The sequence below is a fragment of the Anopheles maculipalpis genome, chromosome 2RL (genome assembly GCF_943734695.1).
Source record: "Anopheles maculipalpis chromosome 2RL, idAnoMacuDA_375_x, whole genome shotgun sequence".
Classification (NCBI taxonomy): Eukaryota; Metazoa; Arthropoda; class Insecta; order Diptera; family Culicidae; genus Anopheles; species Anopheles maculipalpis.
In genome coordinates, this window is record NC_064871.1 from 5,710,530 (window position 1) to 5,737,104 (window position 26,575).

The window sequence follows — 26,575 nt, forward strand, 5'->3', positions numbered from 1 at the left end:
TCGGCCGGTGCAGTTGAGCGAAGTGTAAGATTAAATTTAATGCGTTCGCCTGTCACTACGCCCGTACCAGTGCCGAGGGTCCGGCTTATCAACTCGTGGGTTTTCCGTTCTGCTTTACGGTCGAATAAACATTAAGGGGGAAATTAATTGTGTGAAACGTTGATCAGCTGGGGGACACTCGAACTGACTTGCGACAAACGATAAATGATGTCTAACGGTTTTTTTTTTATTTGCTGTATTGTGTGATGGAAAAATCGATGTAATGAATGGAAATCGGTGTTGCAAAGTTTTTCCTTTTAATAAAACTGATTGGTATTGAAAATGGCGGACGAACCATGGAAAAGCTTCGCTGTTGAGCTGAGTTGACACTCAATGCAAGAGATGTAAGCGTCATTTTTCTATTATTCAAGTAAATTCTTCTGGATAGTCTTTCGTGAATTTTTGGTCTTTATCTTCGATAGGCTCAGGTCACCTTTTTCTTGTTCATTGTTTCAATACCACGCACACCTGTAGCCTCAGTTATTATAATCTCAGATATCCATCACACCAATTACACCACGTTGTTGCGATAGAAAATGAGATGAATTCCATTCCCTTCTAACCAACCATGGTTGAAGGTAAAATTTGATCCACGATCTTCGGCGAGCCTTCCGTAACTAAACTCGAACTAATCCCAGACCACCAAATCCCATATCCACACGTTCATAAAGAAGGATTAGTTCATCAACCGGAAGAGTAACCTTTCTGGCCCGTAATCCATTCGTACACCATAAATCCTCATGCTCACCAGTGCATAGTGTCTAATTAATCAAGTCAAACGGCAAACACGGCTGCCAGCCGGCTGGAAAGCCCATTCTTCGCTGCAAGAGAAACAAATTAAAACAAGAAAAAAAGAAAGTATTTATATATTGGAGGTAAGCCATCGAAGGTGAAGAAGCGATCAATCTAATTTGCTTGCCTTGGCGTGGCCATAAATCAATCATCGGTGCGAGCTCACAGTGTGGTGCGATGACATTACGGTGCGCAACGCATTTCACATAAATTCATACGATATGTATATGTGTGTAAACAGCCATCACAATATATTTATTTATTTTTTATTTTCTGCAGCAGGAATTTCGGTTTTGCTCCATCGAAAGCGCTCATTTCACGAGTCTGTTAGCACCGGTGCCCATGTATCGATTCCAACGAACCGGAAACCATTGCTTCCGATGCCCGGAAGACGCCAAAGATCGATCGAAGGGAATGCCGGTACCGAAATTGGGAAGCACTGCGGTGTGTGTGTGTGTGTGTGGTAGGAAAATGGAACTGGGAAAAAAGCTCTCTCACTTGTCTTCCTGCTCACACTTCGCTAGGGACGCGTGATTGGCATCAATCGTTGAAAATTGTATGGCAGCTAGCATGACGAACGGTACACCGCTCAACACCACACACCACAGTGGAGTACCGGAGTGTCCTCCCAAGGGGGTGGTGAAGTTGATGGGTTGGGTTGGGTTGTAATTGATTCGATTTGTTTTGGGTTATGTTTTCTCTCGCCCGGTTTTGTTCCGTTCGACAGCTCGGCGAGCTCGACAGTGAGAAGGTGACAATCAGCTGACCATGAATGGTGTAAAATGGGAACGATTATTAAATTGTGTGGCCCATCTCATTACGCTTTACGACCACAATGATTTTGGTTCGAAAGTTCGCCGCTTTTTGAGAGGGTGACAGATATTGATTTTAAATTTAAAGATAATAAGTAACAAATATTTTAAAATAAATAAGTTAACAAGAATAATATTGAAACCCATTTTTCTTCCTTCTTATTTCAGGTAAGATACAAATAATTCGTCCATTTATTCCTCACATACAAAACAAGTAAGTAAAGCGAGGGTAAAATTACTTTCCAAATCAATAAGCGAAAATAAACACACAACGTGCTGCAACAAGAAGCAGTTAATCTTATTAACTCCACAAATAACTTCCACACTTGCTCATTTGCAAGCTTGATTTGCGTCAATGGCAGTTCGTTAGCGTTCCGATTACGTCTAGTTTAGGTAGCTGCTCATTCTCAGGCTATTTGAAGATGGTGCTTGTGCTCTTGAAAGGAAGCAATGAATATAAATGCCTAAAAATAAGATTTAAATCACCTCGTAAAACTTAAGGCGTCATTTTATAAATAGAAAATACTATTAACTCCCTTTTGCACTTAATCCTATCCTACACAAGTAAAGGGAAATCTTTCTTAACCGTCAACCATAGCTGCCCTTTAACGCTGACCACACAAGACAAGAAGCGTGTGAAAACCGGCTAACGTCTAAGGGACTTTAAAAATCCATGCTTTCCTTCTAGAACAAACTGCAACCCAAAGCTGTGATGCTGACTTCGTTGTGAAGGAGAAATGCCATACCATCACCACCACCGTCAATATGGTCCGAGTGAGCAGTTTTTCGTAAATTGGTTGTGAAAACGGTTAAATTAGATTTCCCCATGGTCGATGGTGTGCTAGCGTGAAGAACGAGTCACCCGGATTGGTGGAGCCATCACCAGCTCTGTGGGTCAGCCATTGTTTGTTCTATTGATTCTTCGGTACGTTTGCAAGGATTCTCGAGGGCGAAAGGCGACTAACTGGTATTGTCTGGAGATTTGGAACCTTCGGAGGGGATCTTCGGTTGCCTTCGAAATCCTCTTGTTTGTACTATCACTAATGGAAAATACCGACCGAAGCTACCGGGGCGGGTGGTTTGATTTATGCTTGGAACCGAACCCAATTCCACACAGCACGAACGTGACAGCGCGTCAACACGGTGACGGGAACAACTACGGGCACTGAACTTACACGCAGAGAAAACAATTAAAGTAGCAACTGGGCTTCCAAAACCTTTCCTTTGACGAAGGGTCTTCACGTTCGTTGGTGGGAAATAGTATTGGAACGAATTTTCGGATGTCCGGATGGTGTCCGTTAAAAAAAACAGGGGCTCCACTACACTAATGCTTGAGGATTTCACTACGGAAGTCAAAGAGCTTACGAAGATGGTGATGGTGCGTAAAGCGAACGAAAGCTAACGAAAGTTGTTCGAGCGGTTGGAAAGATACCAAATTCCAGCAAAGACCGTAAAGGATTTCGTTATTCACTTCCACTCGTAAGCTTCTCGTACGAAGGGTTTATTTGATCACCTGGTTTCGTCTGCTACAGCGTCCCCTGTCCCAATACTCCACATATCAACAAGTACCGATTGGTCGTTTGCTCAGGTTGATACACCTTCCGTAGCACGGCAAACTTCATCCGTACGAGGCACGAATTGATAGTCTTTTGTGACGAAACGCACCATTTCGACGATGTCCCGCAGTTGGAATTCTTCTTCGTGAGATGTACTGCTGATGTTGCTGATGAAAAGTTTCGCAACGAGCGGGCACGTCCTTTCAATTCCAACAGGTTTGTCATTTTCCGCACACAGGTTCACGGTGTTGAGAGGGATGTATCAAGAGCTACCGAGAGCAGTCCAGCGTCTAAAGTAATTAAGATAATTTCCCTCAATTTGTGTGTTTTCGCTGTGTTTGAATACGCCAAACAGTCGAGATGAAGGTGGCATGAAAGTGATTAGCAAAGTGGTTCTTGAGCAGATTGTTAACTTTTTGATTTGCATGATTTATGACGATAGCGTCCGACAAATGGAGAGGCCACGTGTTTTTCTTTGACACGCTCGAGTGGAATTTGGTGAGTGGTGCTGACCGTTTTTTGAAAAACCCCGGCGGGGCGGGCTGTCGGACGGATGAATGTTTGATAAGTAATTATCGCAGCTGAGCAATTATGTCGTCGGGAAAGGCATTCTGGCGAAGTTAATGCATTTGAATTAAGAAGTTCAATTTTTGGAGCTGAATTTAACCGAAACGGTGCTCTTTTTGTCAGTGTGAGTGACTGGATTGATGATTGTGTGGCATTTGGCATTCCATGGAAGGGCTCGCTGTCAATCATCGTTAGACACTGTTGGAACTCTCGAGCTTCCAAAATGGTGGCATCCATTTCCATACTGTGACAGTTTTCATGATAGTTTGCTAGCTTTCCTTAGGAATGCTGGAAACGAGCCAACGAACTTCCACAAATGCATATTACACTTAATGGACAGCCCAACCACAACCACACACTAGACCTCAATGTTCTTGTGTCAATTGAATTCGAATCTTTGGGTAGTGAATTCCACAGAAAGCGTAGAAGAAAAAGAGCAAAGCAACAATGACAACTACACTCGCTCGTGACACTCACAACGACGGATGTCACGGCGGTGTCGATGTCGCCGACATTGACATGAGCTCCACGGCTCCCAATAATCCTTGTGCACTCGACGGATGGATGCTGCTACCCGTTGTTGTCACTACGGCTTAAAGTCATCCCGCTCTGCCGGTACCGATGGGATAATGGATCCGTGGGCTCAAATCCAACCGCTAGAGCGAATGAAAGAGAGAGAGCTTGCTCCCGAGAGCCAAACGAGTAAGAGAAGAAGAGTTAAAGCGCATCGAAGCGGTAAAGAAAGGAAAATGAACAACAACAAAAAAGAAAATAAACAGCAAAACCTGTGACATAGTACGGCCGGCAGCGACAGCAACAATAATAATAACAACATGAACGGGACCGGGGTCGTATATGGTTGTGGTGCGATAAAAATATGCTTTCGAATTGGCGCTCTCTTGATGGCCGTCGCCGTGCCGTCTGCTTCTGCGTGTGTGTTTGTGTATATGTCGGGGGGTAGCATGGGGGTAGATTGGGGACATTTGGGGTTTAAGCGCGAAGATGCGCCTGAAGGGATGTAACCGTCACCAAGAAGAGGAGAGGATGGAAGAGGGTGGCACGTGGGGGTTAGAGAGTGGGTGGTGAAAAATGGGCTAGTGAACGAGCCGAGCGAGACGGCGAGCCCGCAGATCAGAATGCAGAATGAAGCAGGAAACAACAACAACAATAACAACAACATGCAGCGTAATGAACCGATTTCGGGTGGAATGAAAGATTCCCAAGCAAATGGTCAGAATTTTTAATTCTTTTTGCTAAGATAATATTTTTCCCAATGTTTTATTAATGTGAGATACAATATCAATCGTCTTATCACAATCGTTTTCTTATCAGCGCTTCCTATCTATAGCGATATTTTTGACTTCAATTAAAAAAATGTTTTATGGTTTTTGGGTATTTTTAGGCTCTTTAAATTAATGTTTTTTTTCATTAATAATGTTCTAATAGCTATACAGCCTTGCCGACCTTTATTCAAAAACAAAAGGTTGTTTTTTTACACTTAATAATTGATTAAAATGTATTATTTAGTCTTTTTTTATTAACCGAGTATGCCCGGGATAAGGCAAAGAATAAGGAGGAAATGCCTTATCTATATGATTATAAAATTTACTCAACACAAGCGGTGTTGACAATACGGCACTGGACCGTCATAATTAATTATAAATAAATAAATACTCTTTTTTGCCAGTGAATGTCTAACCTCGATTGTGGAAAATTCGGTGTTTTATTAGGTATTGTCAAAAGTGGGGACTATCACGTGCAATTTACCTATTATTTTTACGATAAAGTATAAACAAAGAAATGAAATGAAACGCAAAAAAGTGTTCCTTTCGTAAGAATTCGAGGGTAATGGGGAATGTAAACCGGAGGATAATGCAAACCTGCCAAAAAAGGACACTGTAACGTTGACATTGCATCACAGATAATTGATTTTATAATGTATTCGCTTCATCCCTTGCTGAACCCTCTTTCTTTCCATCGTTTTATACCCATTTGGTAGCAGTGGTAGTATGAGTAAGTGTGTATGTGCTTTATCTCGAGACAGCAGACCACCGGACAGTTTTTTTTTTGGGGGAGATAGTTTATCCCCCTTTTTATGTCCCTTTAAAACATTCGAGCTAACAGGTAGGATTCCGGTATATGGTGCCTTTCTATCCCTCAAATGAGCTCAATTACCGGAAGTTAAACAAACCATCAGTGCCGTTGTTTGCGGATGCGTCCATTGTGTGTGTGTGTGTGAGTGTGTATGCGCTTGTGCTTCAGAAGGAGCTTCGATCGTAAAGTGTTTCGCTAGTATGTGAGAGACCAAATTACGGCTCGATTCACCCTCGACCAGGAAGTGAAAGAAGGGAACGAAAAACAAATAAAAAAAAATCTCTACATCCCCCTCCCACACACACACACACACACTTATACAAAACTGGCAACAGGCAAGAAATGCTCATTCCAATGGAGTTACTCCTACAATACCACTCACTCGTAGTATGTAAGAAGGAGATAGCAAAGGACACATTGTCGCCATTCGGGAAAGGATGAGCACTGGCGTGTTGACTGGCTGGCTGGTTAGTGATCCTTTCCTCCCATTTTTTGGCTCAACGATCGCGCTTTGTACAATCTCTAGCCGGCTCTCGCCGTGTGTTTAATAGTGTGAGTGAGCGAGCTGTTCGAAAGCAACAGGAAAATCGGTTTCAAAAGGAGAAACAGGACACAAACATGGTTGGTTCGTCGAGTCGGGTGGGAATAGATGGAGATAGATCAACCTGAGCATTGGTATAAACCCCCCCGGAAGGGCAAGGGTAGACGCGTGTGGGTCCGGTGGTGGTCGTGGTCGCGGTTCCGTGGTCAAAGACAACTGCCATCACTGCTCGCTGTGCACTAGTGTGCCGTCGTCGTCGTCATCATCATCGTTGTCGTCGTCGTCGTCGTGGTTGGACCGCAGTCGGTTGCAGTCGGCGCTGCTGGTAGGACCGTGGGAGTTTTCTTTTCCGCGGAGATATTTAGCGAAAGGATTACCCTGTCGCAATCACGGACAATTTTTTCCTGTTTTTTGCTAGCCGCTACCGGTACTGAGCTCGTGTGGAAAACGCTAGGGAGCACGGTGCATTGGGATGTTAGTGATGGACGAACCGTCGTGGTTCAGGAATTACAGAAGTCTAACCTGAGTCATGGGACAGTGAAAAATGCACTTCAGTGACGCGATGAAAGTGAATGAAACACTCCAAACAGTGCCGTGTGTGGATTAAAATGTGTAAAACTGCAGTGAAAGTCAGCATTCTTAAAGCTAGCAAACTAACTCGACTAAGGTTCAGTGATGATAACGATTATCGACACTGGGATGAGTCCGTAATGGCACAGTTAAACAGCAAACTATGTCGTAATCCTATTTGCATATTTATTCAGCCAAGGCAGCCGATTCGAAATTTTACCCGATTTATGGCTTTGCCGATCGATTTTCTCTCGCCGGCCGTCCAAAATCCGGCGGAGCATCTCAATTTAAGTTATCCTTCCCATCGTCCTCGCACATCATCGTCAACATCATTCAGGGAAATGATGTTTCCCCGGCACAATTCCAAGAACTGTTGGTACATTTCCCGGTGCAAACAAAGGCAAGGGAAAAACTGAGCTACACAATCAGCAGCAGCAGCAGCAGCAGCAGAAGCAGCATAAGACAAACTAGTTTTCCGCTTCGCATGTCAACTGCACGCCCACGGTTCATTAAAGTTCACGGAAAACCCATCAAGATGCTATTTACACACGCTCCCCGCCTTGTACTCCCGATTCCCGTCTCTTTCCTCATCCTTTTCACCAGCACAAGCACATCTACATTAGTCTTGCCTTTCGGACAATCGTGTCAGTATCGTGTCAAACACACGGCTTTCCAATCCGTTTCTTCGTGCCTTTTTTTTTGTTTTTGCTTCGTTTGCTCTTACCACGCGAAGGAGCAATTAATGGAAATTCGCCTGCTGAAAGCCCTGTGCACTTAATGTACACCGTGTGAGTGCGCTTTACGAGAGGATTAGCATTGCTTCCCTCTCTTCTCGCTATCCTTCCTAGCCGTAAAAATTGTTTGTGCATTCAAAATGGCACGTACGTGTCGAACGAGTGCGTTTTACTTTCCCGAGAAGCGGGAAAAAATCGATTGCTTTCATAACAAAGTCACTAAGAACGGTATTGGTTTGGTTTAAATTTCCTTCCCAATGGGTAAGCGCACAAGCCAGCACACTCAGCGCTATGATGAGGATTTTATTCACACGCTCGCCTTCCACCAAACGCCGCCGAACCTAATAAATCTTAAGCCACCAGCATTCAACGAGATGAGATGCTTTAGTAAGGGGTTGGAAAAAATAATAAAATCCCACTCCTACCGGTGGAGACGGTGGCTTTTATCGCATGCCGGAGAACAATGAAGCAGCAGCATTAAAGTGACAATCGATAGTCCCGCTTCCAGGAGTCCGGCTTCCCGAGCCCGATGGTGTTGCCTGCCGCCACATAAAAAACTGCCAATAAACGAGTTAACAATAAGGCACAATGCCGCACATTGATCGATCGCACTGCACGGTGATGAAACGTATAGGGTTATGGTTGAACTCGATCGTTAAGGGAGCGTTTGTCGTTCGACAGTATGGCAAAGTGATTGATCGTATGTGGTGGAATTGTAAACGTTCAAAGGTCCAATTTATCATGATATATTATTTTATGGAGTAAATTAAGGAGATAATTTTTTATAATAAAACTAAGAAGATAGACATATATAATAAACTAAGTTAAGAAATAATTATGAAATATTTTATGTGAGATAATGTGATCGTAATAGAATTGCCTACATTTTGGTGCTGATAGGGCTGATATTTCGAATGAACTCAAGCAATTACTTTGTGCGAATATTGAAACCAATTTAAAATAAAATAAAATGCTATGATGATTGACAAAACACTGCAGAATTATCGAACAATCATGCATGTTTAAAATTAACAGAACGTAAAAGAGATGATAAGTATAAATAATATGGCTTCAAATTAGGATTTTAATTGAAATTACTGAATTGAATCAATATTGAATAACATTATTTTAGTGAAGGTTAAATATTAAAGATCAGCGTCGTATTATCAGCACTGCTGGAGATAATCTTTTTTAAATTTCTCGAGGCATTTTCTCCTTTTCTTTCTGAATAATCATGCAATTGGCATGCTCTGTTATTTGCATTGAATTAGTAACAACATAATACAATTTTCCAATTAAATAATATATTGGAAGTAAGCTAAAGCTGTTAAATAAATTATTATGAAAAAACAAATTATCAAACAAACCCAAATAAATTCTTAAATTAAAGTAGTACAATGAACAAGAGATATTTTCCATTAAAAAATCAGATTAGTGTACACATTGTGCAAAAGCTTGAGTAGCTGAAATTTAGTCCAAACATCGAACATCGTTGAAAACCGTAACGAACGTTCCCGGAGCGATCGAATCCAACCATAGTTCCGATTGAGAGCAGACGGGAATGAATGATGCTCATAAAAAATACGCCAATGAAGGTATAATGAAACTCTTAATCGAAGCAATCTACGGGGACACATACACATTCGGTTGGTGGGATGGGTTGCTGCTCATATCACGTCCAAATCGTTCAAGAAGACACCAAATCCCAGCGTTTCATACGAGAAGTGGTTGATGGATCGACAAACTTGTTCATTATCAGGAAGCGCTCGCGGAAGCGTCCATCAGTTGTGTTAGTGTGTGTGTATCCTGTGTTCGATTATTTACAGTTCAGTGTACGCTGGCAAAACGTTAGACTTGCACCATTTCCGGGATGGTATCCCGCTAGTTTTCATCATCCGGAAGTCTGGGTGGTTGTGTTTTTCAAAAGACGAAAATCCTTTCTCCACTTTCCACAGCGTGAGTGAGTGAATCAATATTATCAGCAACCATCGTGCATCGAGTGTAATCGTATTCGAGAAAAAAAAACCTCGAACCGCCACTGGCAGTTCTATGTGACAAGAATATGTCTCGTTCGGTGAAATCGGTGAAATCGGGCCTACTGCTCGAACCGACCAGCTTACAGACGAGCTCTGTATCTGCCGGCAGTTCACCAGCCGGACGTCGTAAAAGTGTCGCCCTTCGCACCGGAAGCTTTGACGAGCAGCAGCTGCTACGGGCCGAGTTGGCCTCCCGCAGTGGTACATCAGCCACCGCATCGCACAACACTGTGCCCCACTCTTCGCCAAAGTTCTTCCGGACGCAAAGCTTCGGCGATCGGTTGCTAGCTTCTGCATCGCCAAAGTTTGTGAAATCGAAAAAAATGTTCCACTCTATCGGTCAGAAGTCATCCTCGTCGACGGTTTTATTTTTCCCGCCCGAATCTTCGTCACCCACAGCAAAGCCAAGCGGGGCAAGCTACGGATCGCGTCGTAAGCACCCTCCGGAGGATGCGGCGGGTCGTGCACAGGAGTCTACAAGTTCGGAACAATCGGTACAAGAGCGTGATCCGCTCGGAGCCTACCGGGAGGAACTGCGACAACTTCGCCAACTTCAGAAGGAACGTTTTCGCTCGCGCAGTAGCAGCATTTCCATTGAACGTTGGAACGAAAGCGCTACCGGACAGAGGTGAGACATGAAGTCCGTATGAGTGTTAGGAAGAAGCCCCGGTATGAACATGCTCGAAATGTAAAATTAATGGTTTGATCCCGAAACCATCAGGTCGAGCCAGGTGTGAGGGCATCGATTTGTGATTTGCCGCTAGGCCGATCGAAATTTATTGCATACCATTAGTCACGGTGGCTCAATTGAGTTTTCCAAACAGGGCTATTTTGTTGCTGTGCGTTACAGGAGGCATGAGATGACAAAAATGCAGAAATGCCTTCCACCTCTTCGTCTCGCTGTCTACGACGAACACGCATAGTTTTGAAAATTGTTGGAATCCATAGCGCAAAAAAGGAGGGTTTCATCTGTCCCGCCACGCTGGACAACACCAGCTCCAGCTGGCGCTGTTGGAATGATGTAGTGTCGTTCAAAATACTAGATTGATAAATGGGATTCCTTTCCGATGGACATTTTCTAGGGTAGCGCTAGGCGTGGTGCAGCAGAGTCCGAGGCGAGAGCGCCCGGGCACGTCTCCATTACGTGCAAGGATGGCAGTAAAACGGACGCACACGGGAATCCGTTAATCATCGCGGCTGATAAATGGGACAGAAGATTTGTGTGATTTGCGGATCGTCTAGCTGTTTGGTGAGGCTTTCCCATTTTTTCCTCCCTCCCTTTTTTTGATGCCATTCATTTTCACCACAACGAGAGCTTTTGTCACAATTTTGAGCTACACTGGCACGTGGCTCGGTGCAACAATGACAGCTGTCTAAGCGTGTGGAAAGCGGGCCTGTCATCGAAAGTGGGACAGCTGGGCAAAATGTTGCTAACGATCTCGTGTTGAGTGTCATTAGCGTTTTTTTTTTCTCCTCTTGCTATAAAAATAGACACACCTACGAGAGAGAGAGAGGGACAGAGAGGGACAGAGAGGGTCTTCACCACTTCAACTTCACGTACCCAAAATGTTATGAAAAGGGCAAACACTTGATAATTGCATCCAAACATTTAAATAGTTCCCTATTTCAACTGTTCGGCGCAAACACTAATGAAAGCAAACATAACGTTCGGTTTCCTTTTTTTGTCCCATCAAGAATCACTCAATTCGCTTGTTTGTCCATCAATTTACTACTGCACTCCAAAAAACATGAGTGCAAGGAAAAAAGATACTCCTGCTTGGTTTCTATAAGAGCTGACAGCGATAAATACTGCCAATCTCCCGTACACTGCAGGCTTTTCACTGGATCATACCACCCACGGGACACTGAACAAGCCTTCCACCGAATGCCCTAGCCGTGTGTGCCACCTTTTCACGATAAATCAATTATTGGCGCGACGGAACAATTACTCACGAGCTACCTGCTAGAAGCACACGTGCCAGTGGAATGCGGGTGGTGCAGGTGTATATCATCACTTTGTTGCTTCGTCAGCCCGGGAATACACGGCTCGCATCCGACTTCCGACTAACGAACGCGCGGATGTACACGATGTTAAGCACATTCAATTTGTTGTTTGTTGCGATACGCCACCGTAGCCGGTGTGAAGTGTAGTGACAAGGATTATGAGCTAATTTGATCATCAGACACTGCTATCGCAGTGCTGGTGAATTTCTGGGAGAGACAATACGATTTGCACTGCACAATCAATTTCAGCTAGTTTGCTCGCTAGTTGCTTTAAACCAATGTTTAATCATAGCACAGGAAATCGAAAGTCGGTTTAAACTGTTCAACATTTTTAGTTATAATCTGCAAAGAGAACAAGCTGCTGATGGAAGAGATTATTTTAAAATGTGTTAGAAGTCAAAAATAATAATCTTCTTTACTAGTGAAGTAGCTTTAAAGTAAGAATAGCGAATGTAGCAAATGTAAGAATAGCGAATGGTGGTGACAAGGCACTGAGTAAATCGTTTAATCTTACATTTGACAGCCTTGTGATCGAAATTCCTCTAAAACGCATATGATCTTGTCGTCCGTAATTGTCCTAGTTGATAATTCTGGATATCTACGTGCTATCGGCAAATCTACCATGTCTTTCGATGGCCGGCGTGACCTTAGAGGTCGTTAAGCCAGAAAGAAGAGCTGAGATCTCTGAAGATCACAAGAGATTTCATATTCAAAATTTCGGGTTCTTATGGGTGTTTTTAAAATATTATCGCCTTAAGAACGCATTCCCAGTGCCTGGCACATACACAAGCTACCTCGCTACACGGAAAAAAACTGTTTGATATCGATTTTAACAGTTTCCCGAGTGGCAGGATGCCATGAGTTTTGTAGAAAAATTTCTCAGAAAAAAACTTATATTGGCCAAAGAGAGGAAATAGATATTCTCATGTATTTCTGATAAATCATCCAAATAGTAAATATTCATGCAATTTCTTTTTAACTATCATTACAGGTAAGCTGAATAAATGTCGTACATAAATACTCATCATCACGTAAGTATTGAAACTATGATCGTTTGTTCCAATTTCTTAGACAAATGGCTGGCAATTTCTATCAATTTTGTATAAATTTTTTATTTCTATACACTTTTGGGTACATTGCAGTAAATATATTTAGCAAATCGATTTTATTCTTACGTTAACCTTCCGAATCTGCAATACTCATCGGAAAATGCTTCATGTTTCGAAATTCAAACACTTCTTGTGAAATATTTCATTCAAATATGAAAGATTTCACGCTGTACTAAACAAATCATCCAGAGACCAACAAGGAAAAGCTTCCGTCGTTTTGTTTTCCATGTCGATTTTTCCGGCGATGAAAAGCGCTAGCGGACGTGTAAGCTTTCCCGCCCGACACATAATATTTCCACAGCACCTAATGGCGATGTTTTAAGCGTTACGACACTTTTATCTCTATTTTTTTGCCTCACATTCAAGAAGCACGTGGCTTCACGTTCGGATAAGGGCAAGTTTGTTTACAAACCACTCGCCAGGCGTGCTGAAGAAGTGTTAGTGAGAACGCTTTTCGAACCCGCAACCCGTCTGGCTGTGTGTTGGTGTGCTTCGTTACTATGCCGAGGCACGGAAATGATATGAATGAAAAGCGTCCCTCTATTCGGCTGACACGAAGGACGGTTAGGGTGGTCGCTTTATTTTTCTCGTTCGAGTTGGCAGACGACTCGGTTCGCATACTAAAACTGCTCTGCTGGTTTGCGTTGCGCTTTTCCTGTCCCACTTTCACATGCGACGGGGATATGCGTTTTGTTAGATGATTTTATTATCTTCCTTTTGTTCGCCGATCTGTCGTTTTCGGCTTGCGCTTGTCCTCTTTGCGACGCAATTTACGCTCCACCAGGGCAAGTGGCATCCCCTCTAATCGATGACGTTACACACTCGCTTTTCCGTGACGTTTCCGATGTACGCCTTCCTCTATCTAGAGTGTGTGGCTTCGTGGAGAAAAGTCGGACAAAGATGGAAGACAAAAACACAGGGGGGAACCGTAGATTTTCGGCAAGCTTGGCGCTAGCTTCGGAAAATCATTTCGTGCCAGTTTTCCACGAGCTTTCGGCCGGTATGGTTCAGTGTTTTCGGTGTGGCGCGTAGTTTAAACGTTTCGTCGTTGTCGCCGATTGAACTCACACATACGGTAGCGTGCGGTTGCAGTTGTTTTCGTATCGAACGGGTTGGCTTTTCTAGTCGTCTGGTGGAGTAGCCGATCGATGTGTGTAGCTGTTATCGGGGTTTTGATGCATGAAAAATAAATACAGACCGATATGTGCGGTTTATCGGCTAAAGTGTCGAGTAATTTACCATTGGAACGGTCGTGTGTTTGTGGCCACACCTTCTTCCGGTTGAGTGATCGCAATGTTAATGGCCGGCTGGAGAAGTGCTAAAAATGCAACCACTAAGTAGTGTTCACCCAGTAAAGTAGCCGTAAATCGAATTTATTGCATTCCTTGTGAAAGAGCACGAACGTTCCAACGTCGTGGAAAGACTGTTTTTCTTTCGTTTCTCCTTTTTGCTTCGGAAAACACACAATCATCCACTAGAGTCGTGCACGGATCATCATCATCATAGGAACGAAGTTAAGCTGCAATGAATGAGATCCTTTCGGTGGCTTTCGATGCATGTAGCAGCCACAGCAGCAAGAGTGAAACTGAATTAATAATCATCGAACAAAAGGCAACATAATTTCGGAAGAATTACGGCACACGGGGACGATGGTCGATATGGCATGGCCACCGTTTTGGGCCGTCTCGTCCACGCCTGGGGGGCGAGATCGTGTCGGGTTATTCTGGCGCCCAAATTGGCTCTATGTAATTGAGTAAATATAATTTATTCACTTCGCAACCATCATTCCGAGCACCAAAACTGGATGCTGAACGGATTTCAATTAACCATCGCATAATTTAATCAGCAGTTGTGCACCATGAACCCTACCAGACACACGTGGGACTTGCGGGTTTTATTGGGAGAATTCGAACAAGAATTGCCCATCTGGAAGTAGCACTCTTGAGCGTATGTCACATCATTCGCATGCCTACTCGTGCATTCATCCGCAAGCATTACTTCGACTCTCGGAATTGTCTCTTGATGGGAAAGCATCGAAAGGAGAAGAAGATTCATTCACCATACGGTACCATGTTTATGAATGTAATTAATTAACTCCGGAACGTTCAATCGGTGCAACTGTTAACCGTTTTGCGGTTAGCGATCCACCCGTGTGTGTTGGGCGTGATTGATTTGCTTGTTTTTATTTTTCTCTCTTTGTATTTCCATTACTGCTCCCTGCAAACAGCTCTAGAACGGTGCAGGATTGTTTGCACGAAGTTTCCACGCATCCGAGCGCACCATAATTGATGTCAATGGAGATGTTGTTGTGCCGTGGGTGATAACGGTTCTGGATGAATATGGGCGGTTCACAAACATTGTCCCTTTGTACGGGCGATTTAATGGGAAAGTGTGGTCTCGTGTGGGTTTCAAACGACACTGGTGAATGTGTGTGTGTGTGTGTGTGCGCGCCCGTGAGTGTGTTTATCATATGTTGATCAGAGCCGTTGGAATTCGATTATCCATTCACTCTAATTGTGCATGCAGTGAGCAAACTATTTTCAATGAAAAAGAACAGCATTGGGGTTAAGGAGTACGTGGTGAAAAATGTGATAACGTGTCTTGTGGTTCATTTGTCGTTTTGTTTGGCAAATGGAAGCTATGCGTTAAGAAATTTATGCAGAATGACATTTTTTGTGCTTATTAATTGTTACTTGATTATGCCCTAAACTTTGAACTGACAAAGGTATTAAGAGCATCGTCTCTCGGAATTCACTTTAAAATCACGACGACCGGTAATCACTGAACCACAGTTGATTTGCTTTTTAGTTGACTCCCTTTTCAAAAAACCGATCTTTTTCTTCTTCTTATTGGCTTAACGACCTCTAAGGTCATGCCGGCCATCGAAATGGCTTTCTAGACTGCCGATACCACGTAGTTGGTTAGTCAGTCCTCACTACGGGAGGATGGTCCGGATGGGATTTGAACCCCGGTCCTGCCGCTCGAAGACCGGCGCTGCTGTCGCCTACACCACTGGGCCGTCCCAAACCGTTATGAAAAAACCGATATGATGATTAAATAGATCATTACTGCAGTAAGCTACTCGAAATTCAAACATTGCGTGTCAATTTTGTTGTAGTTTTCTGATTTATCCTGTGGGCTATAGAAACAAAATCTCACATTGATCTTTCGATAGATTTTTCCGATTCATTCCAATAATCCGCTACAGGTACTACGAGTCCTGGACTATGCTAATAGAGGACACCAATGCACTCATCGTTTTTGAATGGCGGGAGCTAAGGACTATCATTGGCTTTCTGTGCAAGCAGGACGTGTGGTGAAGAAGAATTCACCACGAGCTAGCTAAACCATTTGGCTGTCTTCAGAGCCTTAAGGATACGGTGGATGAGGTACGTGATGAGGATGCCGGATTCATGTTCCACCAAAAAATTGGCCGTTAGCGACCCGTTTAGCACGAGGCCTAGGAAAGCACAGCGAGCTCGCTGGCTGAATCAGGTGGAGTCTAACTTGTCGGAGATCGGATGCAACCGTTGATGAAGGGTTACAGTCTTAGATCGAGACATGATCGTGTCTGCTCAGCCTTGATCAGGCCAAAGAAGAAGAAGTGATATTGAAGTCCAAAATAACTTAAGTTAAAAATCTTCAACTTTCAGGGTGGCATCCGTTAAATTAAGCTTCTATCTGATAGCCTTTATAAAAGAACAGATTTTTTCATTCATTGAAGAGGATAAATCACAGCGTTGAAAATAAAATAAAAACTACAAAACTATAGAACAGTTTTAAGAGATCTTAGCCTGACCATCCCTGGCTTCCTTAACTTCATTACACCTTCAGAAAATTATTTAGTCCTGGTTCTAAGCGTCTGTCCCGCACCAGATGGAATAAGATAGTGGATCCTCCCGTTTGGAGACTGGCATCGCTACTGCCTACATAACGTGCCATCTCCAAAACGACCAGAAATCTATGCTTAAAGAAATATTTAACAAGATGTGTTAAAATTTTCGTATTAAAGAGACTTTAAGCTTTTTGGGATATTTTTTAACTCTTTCGTCGTGGCTTGTGGGCTGCTTTTCAAAGTATTTGAAAATGTGCATCCCTTCAATATGACATTAAAATATTCTTTTTCTTCTTTATGGCTGAATGGCCTACTAGGTCATGTCGGCCATCGAATGGCTTACTAGATTTGTCGATACCACATAGATGGATAACCAGTCCTCACTACAGGGTTGCAGTCCGGATGGGATTTGAACCCTAAGTCCTACCGTGTAAAGTTCGGAGCTGGTAACATTTTTTAAAACGGCTTACTCCCGGCGAAAGTTAATTAACTAGTCATTTGTAAATATCCCCCATTCCATTTACAAAAAAAAAAAATGCTGCCATTAGCAAGTAATTCAATGTGCAAGCATCAAACCGAAGAGTAAAGGAATCAAATAGAATCAGCCCTTTTTCTCATAAAGATAAGGAACCAAACCTTGAAGCTCGATTCGATTCCGACTTTTGAAACAGCAGTGGTCGGATGATGATCCCCGGAGGTTTATTCCCTTAGAGCACACCACGGGTCGTACAATCTCATTACCCCACGCTAAATCAAATATTTTCAACATCAAAAACAAAACGAATCTCCCCCAGCGTGTTTGGAGCAAAAGGTTTGCGAAACAGCTCGTTGCTTATTGAAGTGCAAAAAACCAAAGCCTTCCTAAATTACCCTAAATCAACTCAACCCTTAAGAAGCTGGTGCTTTTTGTTTTTTTCGTCTATTTTATTCGTTTCATTTTTCCTCTTCCTGAATCGGTTCTGATTCAGATATTTCTCGATCACACAGGAAAACCTTCATCTGCGCCCATCTACCAGCCATACACCGGTTCCCAGCCGTGCTCACCTAATTTGCGTGGGTTATAACAGGGTGGCTACATGTGATGGGTCAAAGTTTTAATTACCTTCGACGGAGCACGCTCGAAAAGATGAATAAAAGCTGGGTGCCATTTTGTTTTCTCCCGGCTTTTTTTGATGCCATTACTTACCTTTCTGACACACGTAAACGTTCACTTTCCTGGTTTTCTCTCTCTTTTTCGGATTCGTTGATTCAAAGGACTTTTTCCCGACATGAATTAAACGCTGTTCATAGCCCGCTTTTTTCTTGTTGGCACGCCGTGACTGATCCCACACTAAACATCGAGGCTGTTGGTTGAAAAAGTTTTGCCTCCTCCCAGCAAACCATAGAACAGCTTTGAAAAGGTACCCCGAATAGCGAAACTTTTTGCCTGGCAAACTAAGGCGATTGGTTTTGGTCGCTCTAACTTTTCCCTTGGTGTGATGTTTTGCCCGGCAAACCAGCATCGCGCGCTAATGGATGTTTGATCGAGCATATGACGGAAGAAAAACGAAAGTGTCACTAGCGAACACAGTGTGTTAGCTTTTTTTTGTTTTTAGTACCATCAACACCAACCGTACCGCCAACTGCTAAGGTCCAGCAGCTTGATTGAGGAGTAATCACATCGTGAAAGAAGCTCGCTCGGAGCAAAAAGGATGCTCTGGATGTAAAACCAATTTCGTGCTCAAGCCTGCAGGGATTTACACGGTTAATGTTTGTATATGTGTGTGTGTGAGGACACAGCGAGCTTTGTTCGAGTGTGCCAAAATCAGATTCGATTAAATTTCCCAACGGGTACTGCTGGGCTTTTATTTTTGGAATCCATTAGATTTTTCCTCAATTTTTCCCGCAACATTCTCCACCTAGGTCTAGGTGATAATTTGCGCGGGAATGGGTTTGTTATGCTTTTTGTGACCAACGATTGGTATTACAGGCAATGCTACAGGCTACCACTCAGACATTCAATAATGAATATTAAATTAATCATCATTCATTGTGATGCCCCTGTACAGCAAGCTTGTTTTTTCAACACGAAAGCGTAATTCGCTCTTAAAGTGAATGTGTCAAACGATCGATGTTGGCATTCGTGCAACATGGAGTTTAAAGTTTCTAGTTGCATCCGCCAAAGGAGCGCACCAAAAAAGCACACAAACTTTTTACTCACCAACTCACCCTTGTCACGATACCATTTTTCCACGACCGGCAGGAAAATCGGCAGGAAAACCACACGGCAATGGGAAAGTTTTTTTTCCCGGTCACTTTTCCAGCCCAACACACACCGCACCGTCGAAAGGCAATGCAAAACGAACCCCAAAACTGGACTGGGTACGACTTTAAAACATTCGGTCACTCGGTTAACGTCTTGGGCAGGGCATTGGTTTTTGTTTTTGGTGTTTTTGTCGTCGTTTTACTTGAAAGGCATGTGATTTATTTTTAGTGACTCACACATGAGAGGTTGGTTGGATGTCCATTTCAGCTGTCAAAAAAGCGACGGTTCAAAGCCCTAGCTACTGACTCCGCTCACCAAAACTCTCGTTCTCAAAATGTGAACACGATCTTTGTGCCTGGTTTTGGCTACGGGGCGAGTTACCGTTTGACCCGATCAATATTCAGAAATAACGACGAGCAGCAACATTACCGATGAGACTGTGCTGTGAGACGAAACTACAGCCAACATGCCCAGTTTCATGTTGCCGAGGAGAGTTTTCTTTACATTTTCTTTTGTGCTTGGATGGAAACTACCCACCTCTGAAGCACAAAAAGTGACGTTGAAGGATTAGAACAGTTGAAAACCATTTTTTTGCTAGTGATTGATTCTATCTTATGAATGATGTGATACATTATTTTGTGATATGAACCTCACTCATGAACTCTTCTACTTCCTGTACCTCGTGATAGGATCTTTTTCTCGTTACATTTTTCTTTGATATTAAAACATTTTTTACTGTTTTTAAATATTTTAAATTTATCAAGAAAAACTGCGATAATAATAAAAAATTTAGAACATCGCATTACCTTTGGTGAAAATAAGTGGCAATACATAATAGATAATTGATGGGTTAGCTTGCTCATTTCTGTGGTTAGAAACATTTTTCATCGCCCCTGGGTGTCATTTGTCACCGGTGAGGCATTCTGGAGGTTTGTGAGTAATTTATTAGTGACCGGCTATATCCCGCTGCGCACAGCTTTTAATCATCATTAGCGCGTTGCCATGTTTTTACCATCACAATTATGTTACCCAACAGGAGCAGTTTTCTGGAAATAATATTTAAAGCTACAAAACGCTTTTTAAACATAAATCAAACTACATTCAATGGTGAATGATTTCACGACACGCACGTCAGTGCGTCATCAACGGCCCGTGATTTCTCGGGAATGTTCGATTTGTCGTCATAAGCTCCCGTAACGTTTATTGTCGATCACGTGGCCTAGACAATGCGCACACAAGTACCGAGCGAAGCGTTCGATCATATGTCACCTACCGATGCTCGGGATTGCCAAGCGACTTTGTACTGAATCCAATGTACCCACCGCACGTTACCTGTCGGTGGCAGCAGAGAGAGAGCATGATTCACGTTTCAACACGATTGGCTTTTCTTCCTGCAATATCACCAGCAGCGCGCCAATCCGGGCAGCAGGTGAAGTCTGTTTGCGTAGGATGCTGATAGTGGCAGTTTTTCCGTTTTTTTAAAGCCCCCGTTGAAGGTAAATTGAAAGATTGAAATTTACTCAAGCGATGGAGACGCCTGGTGTTTTTCGGACCAATGCAAACGCCTGGTGATTTGTGTAAGTGCATGATGTACCGTACGATAGCGAGAAAAAAACTACAGTCATTTTTAAATTTAACTACACTTGCAACATTTTATTTTAAAATTTATTATACTCTACAAACGAATGGTTATTTAAGATTTTATATCAATTATTAACATTCACTCGCCCCCGCTTCTTCATGAAAGGTAATAAACACTTGAAAAGAAATAGTTCCTTCTTTCAAGCAGAACTCTCGACGGAAAACTACTTAGAAAGTTCCACAATTTGTTAACACGTTACGGTGAAGGATGGAATTAATTGCTCCCTAAAGAACAACTTTTTTATCATTGGCTTGAAGCAAAGGTGGCATTAAACATTCTTCATGGTAAATTAATTGAAAAATATATCCAGCTCAAAATATTACACCGTATCATGTCAAAAAGCTTTAATTAACATCCATTATATTCAACCACATATTGTCGTTGCAGTAGTTTTCACCTTTGCAATAGTAACCTTTATTAATCTTTCATTAATTTGAGTAATCTCATCTACTCGACTGACCCCATTTAGCTCGTGCTAGAAAATAGTCCTGTTAGTTATTCTCCTCGGCTTTTTCCTTTCTCCACCCCTCCTTCGCTATCTCTCTCCAGGAGACTTTTTGCTGTGGTTAAGTAAGAATTGAATTAAATGAAACATCCATGATTGAGGTTTAATTGAGACGGATGATTTTGATGCCACTTGCACACAGACACAAACACGTTTGCTTCCGTCAGCAAAACAGTACCAAAGGCAAAGTAAATGGCGTGGAAGCTTTCGTCATAGCCATTGGTGAAAGAATCCGATTACGGATCGCGTCATGGCAACATAATGAATGTTCGGTCGCTTCTTCACAAACGCACCAACACACTAAACGATGTGACACGCGAGCTGGTAAAGTAATTGAACTGTTGGTGGTTAAGTGGGAAGGGGACGTCACTTTCGTTGCAATAACATTTTGGTGCCCGTTGAAACTATGACCGCGGTCATGATGTGCTGTGATTAAGTTGTCAGTTGATAGGGGATGGATGGAAATGTTATGAAGCTTGCTAGGCGGAAGCTATTACATCATTACTTTAGTAAATTGAACTTTTTTCTTGGAAGTTTGTAAACGCTTGTGTTAAACTATGTCCAATTGAGCAAACAGTAGTTAGCTAGGTAAATGATCGCTTTCGAAGATAAATTTTTATTATTTAAATTTACCTAATTGATGGAGACGCCTGGTGTTTCAAACTGCTGTAATAAATATTAGTCATTCTTTCTTCTTATTGGCTTAACGATCTTCTAGGTCACGCCGGTTATCTAATGGCTTACTAGCCTTGCCAATAAGTACGTGGTGTACTTTGATAGTCAGTCCTCACTACGGAGGGACTGTTTGGATAGGCTTTGAATCCCGGTCCTGCCGTTTGGAGACCGGCGTCGCTGTCGCCTTCAAGACCGGGCCACCCTGTTCCTTCATGTGCATCAAATAGCTTTTTAAATTTTCATACCAGTTATGAGCAGTTATTTTGTTCCTTTTATTTCGTTTGCATCCTTCAAACAGCTTCTTGAAAATCTGGTCAATGAACTGGTTGCCTGAAGATAGACAAGGTACATCCAACTTCTATAAAGTAAAATCAAGCAACTCTGTAATCGATTCAACCGTCAACAATTTTAGTATTCAACCACACCTTCCTAAACACACCCTAAAAAACACGACCAGAAAATCCTCCCGAATGAACCCAGATTACAAGTGAAGATAATCGCTCAAGAACAATGCTTCATCCCACCCGAAGCAAAAAGAAGGCGGCATCTTGCATCTTGAACGATACGTTCGAGTTGGCCAGGCTGACTTTGAGCTACCCCAAAAGTGATCCTGCGACCCTTGAAAGGGTACACCGGCCAAGGGGCCAATCAATAAAGGTAAACCAGCCACCAGACAGGCATATCCTTCTTTGTTATTCGCAAAACCGTGCAAAGGCCGAGGTATCGGTATCAATTTTGGAGTGGGAGATCTACTACCAGCGAAAGGAATTATACTTACACACACACACTTTTGCGATACCTTCGCATACCATCCATCAATTGACCCGTCTTCAAAGGCGTCCGCTGCAGCGCTCTTCACTGGGCCAACTCTTTGGCAGCACTTAATGGATGTTGGAACGAAATTGAATCGCTCTGGCCATGCCGCCTCGGCCAAAAGCATTACATCGATCGGTATCGGTAAAGGTATGAAGGTTTTCTTTTCTTTTCTTCTTCATTTTTCTCGTTTGCTATGTCGAAGATGAAGTTGGGCGGGTTGAGCATGATAGGTAGCTATCAATATTTCTGTTATTACTTTATCCTTCCGAGCGTGACTGTACACCGCGTGATAGCAGTGATTGCAGTGTTCAACCTGTAGGCAAAAAAAAAACTTTCGATGCTCGAGAAGTTCTGATAAGTGTGGAAGTCGTGGAAGATATCCTTGAAACTTGCTTGGAACTATTATTCATATCGAACCCGATCGTTTCCCACCTTGAGATGGATGGCGGATGTAGGGCGGTGGAACATTATCTCAATTGTATTTGCTACCAACTTTCTTGCTGCAATTGATTCTTCACAAGCTTCACAAGTGCAAGAGCACTTGACAATGCTTTTTTCCATAGCAAAAATTTTCCTCCCGATTTAAGAATCCTGTTTGTGCTTCACCATCCGCAAGATTGTGTTAGACATTCGGTTTGAGGGCACATCGTCATCCAACAACAACACCCAGTAGGACACCATGACAGCGCAAGTACATGCCAAAATGGGCAGTTAACTTTCGCTCGCTTCATCCCCAAACCCAAACGATGAGACGCAGATGTTTCCTTCGGGAGAAAGGGAGCCAGGGTAGGTCGTTGCACTTTATGGTGGACCTCACTATCGAGGTCAGCCAAGTGTCATGGTTTAGCTTATTGCAGTAATCCGGAACCCAGTTGTGCTATGCTTGCCGAAGCGCCAAAGCACAATTTTCCTCTTCGCCAATTCGGGCGCATAATAAAAAGGCTAGCTTCAAGAATGACTTCATTCTCGAATTGAACAAACAAAAACTGGTCATCTCTCTGGTTGCGATAAGCGAGCGAGTAGCTTTAAAAATGTAAAACCTGTGTCCGAAGCCGCATTATCGATTGGTGCGCGTAAATACGGTGAAAATTCGGTCGGTTCGTCTGATGAAGTAAACTCAACGGTGCGCTAAAATGGGTTTGCCATCATCCGTCGGGCCGCTTGGTAAGAAGAATTATGGGATTTGGTTTTCTGGTTGTTTGCATTCATCGTTCCACTGACACCATTTCGGGAAGAGTTGTTTGGTTTTTTTTTTTTTGGCTATAGTTCAATGGTGCCGAAGAGTGCCCAATAAGTTGTGTGTGGCCATAATGGAAGCGCACGCGAAACATTTGGTAGTTGAATGTTTCGTTTGTTTTGTATCTGTTTTGCTATTAAATGTGCTTTGGATCACTAATGCAGCACACTTGGCACATTAATAAGAGCGTTTCATACGATTTTGTATCGAAAAATGTATACATTTAGGTGTTTGCTTACAATATCGACGAAGCATCTCTGGCGCAAATTGCGTATCGTTCTTATGTCTTTCCAGTTGTCAGGAGTTGGTTAATATGCTTACCAATTTTACACCATAACACCCACATTTACGACGCACAATATTAGGTCAACAAAAAACGAACGGAAGTCCCCCTAGGACAGCAACGCTTAATTATTTTGCTGAGCGAAACGAATTTCAAAGCAAACAATTTTCTAGACACCACAGCGTGTTGGGGTGCAAAAGTTCAAAGGCACATGGCATATTTGTTTAAAGGATTATTCATACGCTTCGAGCAACAACGCAAACGCTGTTTACATTACAAACTAACTAGCTCAGACACTCCATCCGAATGGGGAATTCGACATCTCATACTCACATTGTGTCGACTCAGCCGTACGTAACGAAATCATGTACATCTGCAACACGAACCGAGGAAATACAGACAGGAAAAGCGTGTCCAATCCTGTCTGCTGCTTGGTTTGCTCGAAAGCACATTGTCCATGTGTTGCTTAACCTCTGCACCGCATACCTGCCCCCTGGAACCTGCCAGCTGTTATCATTTCCGATTTTCCGAAACCCTATGATCTGTTTGTTCTCCATTGCTCCTCGATAATTCTCACCCACCCCGATACCGGTTCAACGTTTACTGTTGCTTCACGGAGCGTCGGGGTCGAGAAAATCGATCGGTGAAGAGTAAACATTGCACTTTATGCATTTGGAACAGTGAAACAGTTCCCAGCACTGGAGCTAGAAAGCACGCCTGAAGAAAGGTCACATAGCAAGAATAGGGAGAAGTTTTGGCCCCTAATGGCACACAAAGAGTCGTTACGAAGGTTATGTTAAAATGAGGATCGATTAAAAAAAATCACATAGCTGATGGAAAAAAAAAGAGCGAAGTATCGAGAATATGGCACCATTATGCGAATGGAGCATCCCTATCAGGAGAGGAGAATTTCATCACCATGGTGCGAAGCAATGTGAATTGTGCCGGAAAATTGGCTCAAACATTGATTTTAGCTCACACGCTTTACCTTCCGTAATGTGTCACGCGATCAGGATCGATGGGCAAAGGAAGTAAGCAGAAACTGGTCGAAAGGAAGAGCTGTGAGGAGAGCTAACGAATAATAAAAATATAACGACTTTGCAATCTGGATTGAAGATCTCCGGTGTGTTTTTTTTTCTCGGAAAACAAACTTATTTCATAGCAGGTATTTCGAAAAATACGCAATAACAATTAAAGTTTGGCAAGAAGAAGGAATGAATTTTTTCGAGTGCTATTGAACAGGAATGATTGCTCTTTAAATTGTATTTTAAAAAATCAAGATTGTTTCGTGAGCCACCCATGACGGATTTACAAGAAGCTACTTTTGCGGTTCCCGTACTGTAAAATGTTTTGCTTATATTGAGACAAACTCTATCATCATCTGTTGTGCAAAGTATTGCCTGCATGTAGGCGAACTGCAGCGAGCTGTAGACCTACACTGAGTCCAAATTTATCCCCCAATTATTATTATCAGTTTGGCAGAAAAAAAGAGAACGATATTTTTGGTCAAAAATAACAACTAAAGCACGCACGCTTCATTCCCACACGATTTGGGTCATATCTTCAATGCTTCATCTATCGATTTCCTGTCGAAGCACGCGACCGTTAATAGTCATTAGCAATTGATTAAACGATTCTCCGTTTTAATGGGCGCTTCTGGGGTCATGTGTCTCATAAATATGACTCCTCATGTTACCTGTTCCCAAGCGACCCGGATCCGGACTGACTTGGGGAACATTTCCCAGAAAAGCGTTTTACCCCCCGGTGTTTTCCGCAGCTCAATTAGCCGTCTCTTCCGAAGCGTATCGCTTTTGGTGTGCATCAACCGTAACTAACCTGCCACTAATCACATCCGGGACCGGCCAGATTGCATACCGTAAGGCGCAATTGCAACAGTTTACCTACCTTGCTGCAGTTAATTACGCTCGAGTAATCGAACCGATTACCTTAGCGTATTTGAATCTTGCATTGGGAAGACGCACACGCTCGCCACACGCCCGATTTGACGTAAGCGAAGCTTCGCGTCGTCGATGCTAACCAGCTTAAGCTGCAGTCGACCGCACCATGCTCCGGATTATCGCAATTGTTTTTCGCTCCGATCTGTCTGCTCGTGACAGTCTGTTCGCTCAGTCGGCATTGACGTGTCTTATTCGCGGTAGTTAATGAGTGAGAGACAAAGTTTCGTCCTTACCCGTTACGCACGTCATTGCTACGCTTTCGTTTGGTGTGTTCTGGGATACTGTTGGTGAGGCTTGAAACAACTGTCAGCGTTCTGCAATCGTGTGTTATTTGTTTATTTCTCCCTATTTAGTTTTAGTAACAAACGTGCGTGCGTGAGTGAAGCTTTCGTGAGCAACCGATACCACTCATCAGACATTGACAGGGTTTATGAAGCGAGTGTGGGTTTCTTTTGCTTCGACTAGATACATTGATCGGAAAAGCCTACACGGTATTTCAATTAAAGTTTTAGACAAGCTTTTGCT

At 42.9% G+C, this 26,575-nt stretch overlaps 2 protein-coding genes across 3 annotated transcripts in view; one reads left to right on the top strand and one right to left on the bottom strand.

Annotated features, from left to right (window-relative positions):
- The window catches only part of LOC126558945 (probable N-acetyltransferase san), a 103,495-nt gene that overhangs the window by 47,845 nt on the left and 29,075 nt on the right, over nt 1–26,575 (bottom strand). The window lies entirely within an intron of this gene.
- Nucleotides 1–26,575, top strand: part of LOC126556765 (GTPase-activating Rap/Ran-GAP domain-like protein 3) — a 73,578-nt gene that overhangs the window by 26,174 nt on the left and 20,829 nt on the right. The gene's annotated exons all lie outside the window — the stretch shown is intronic.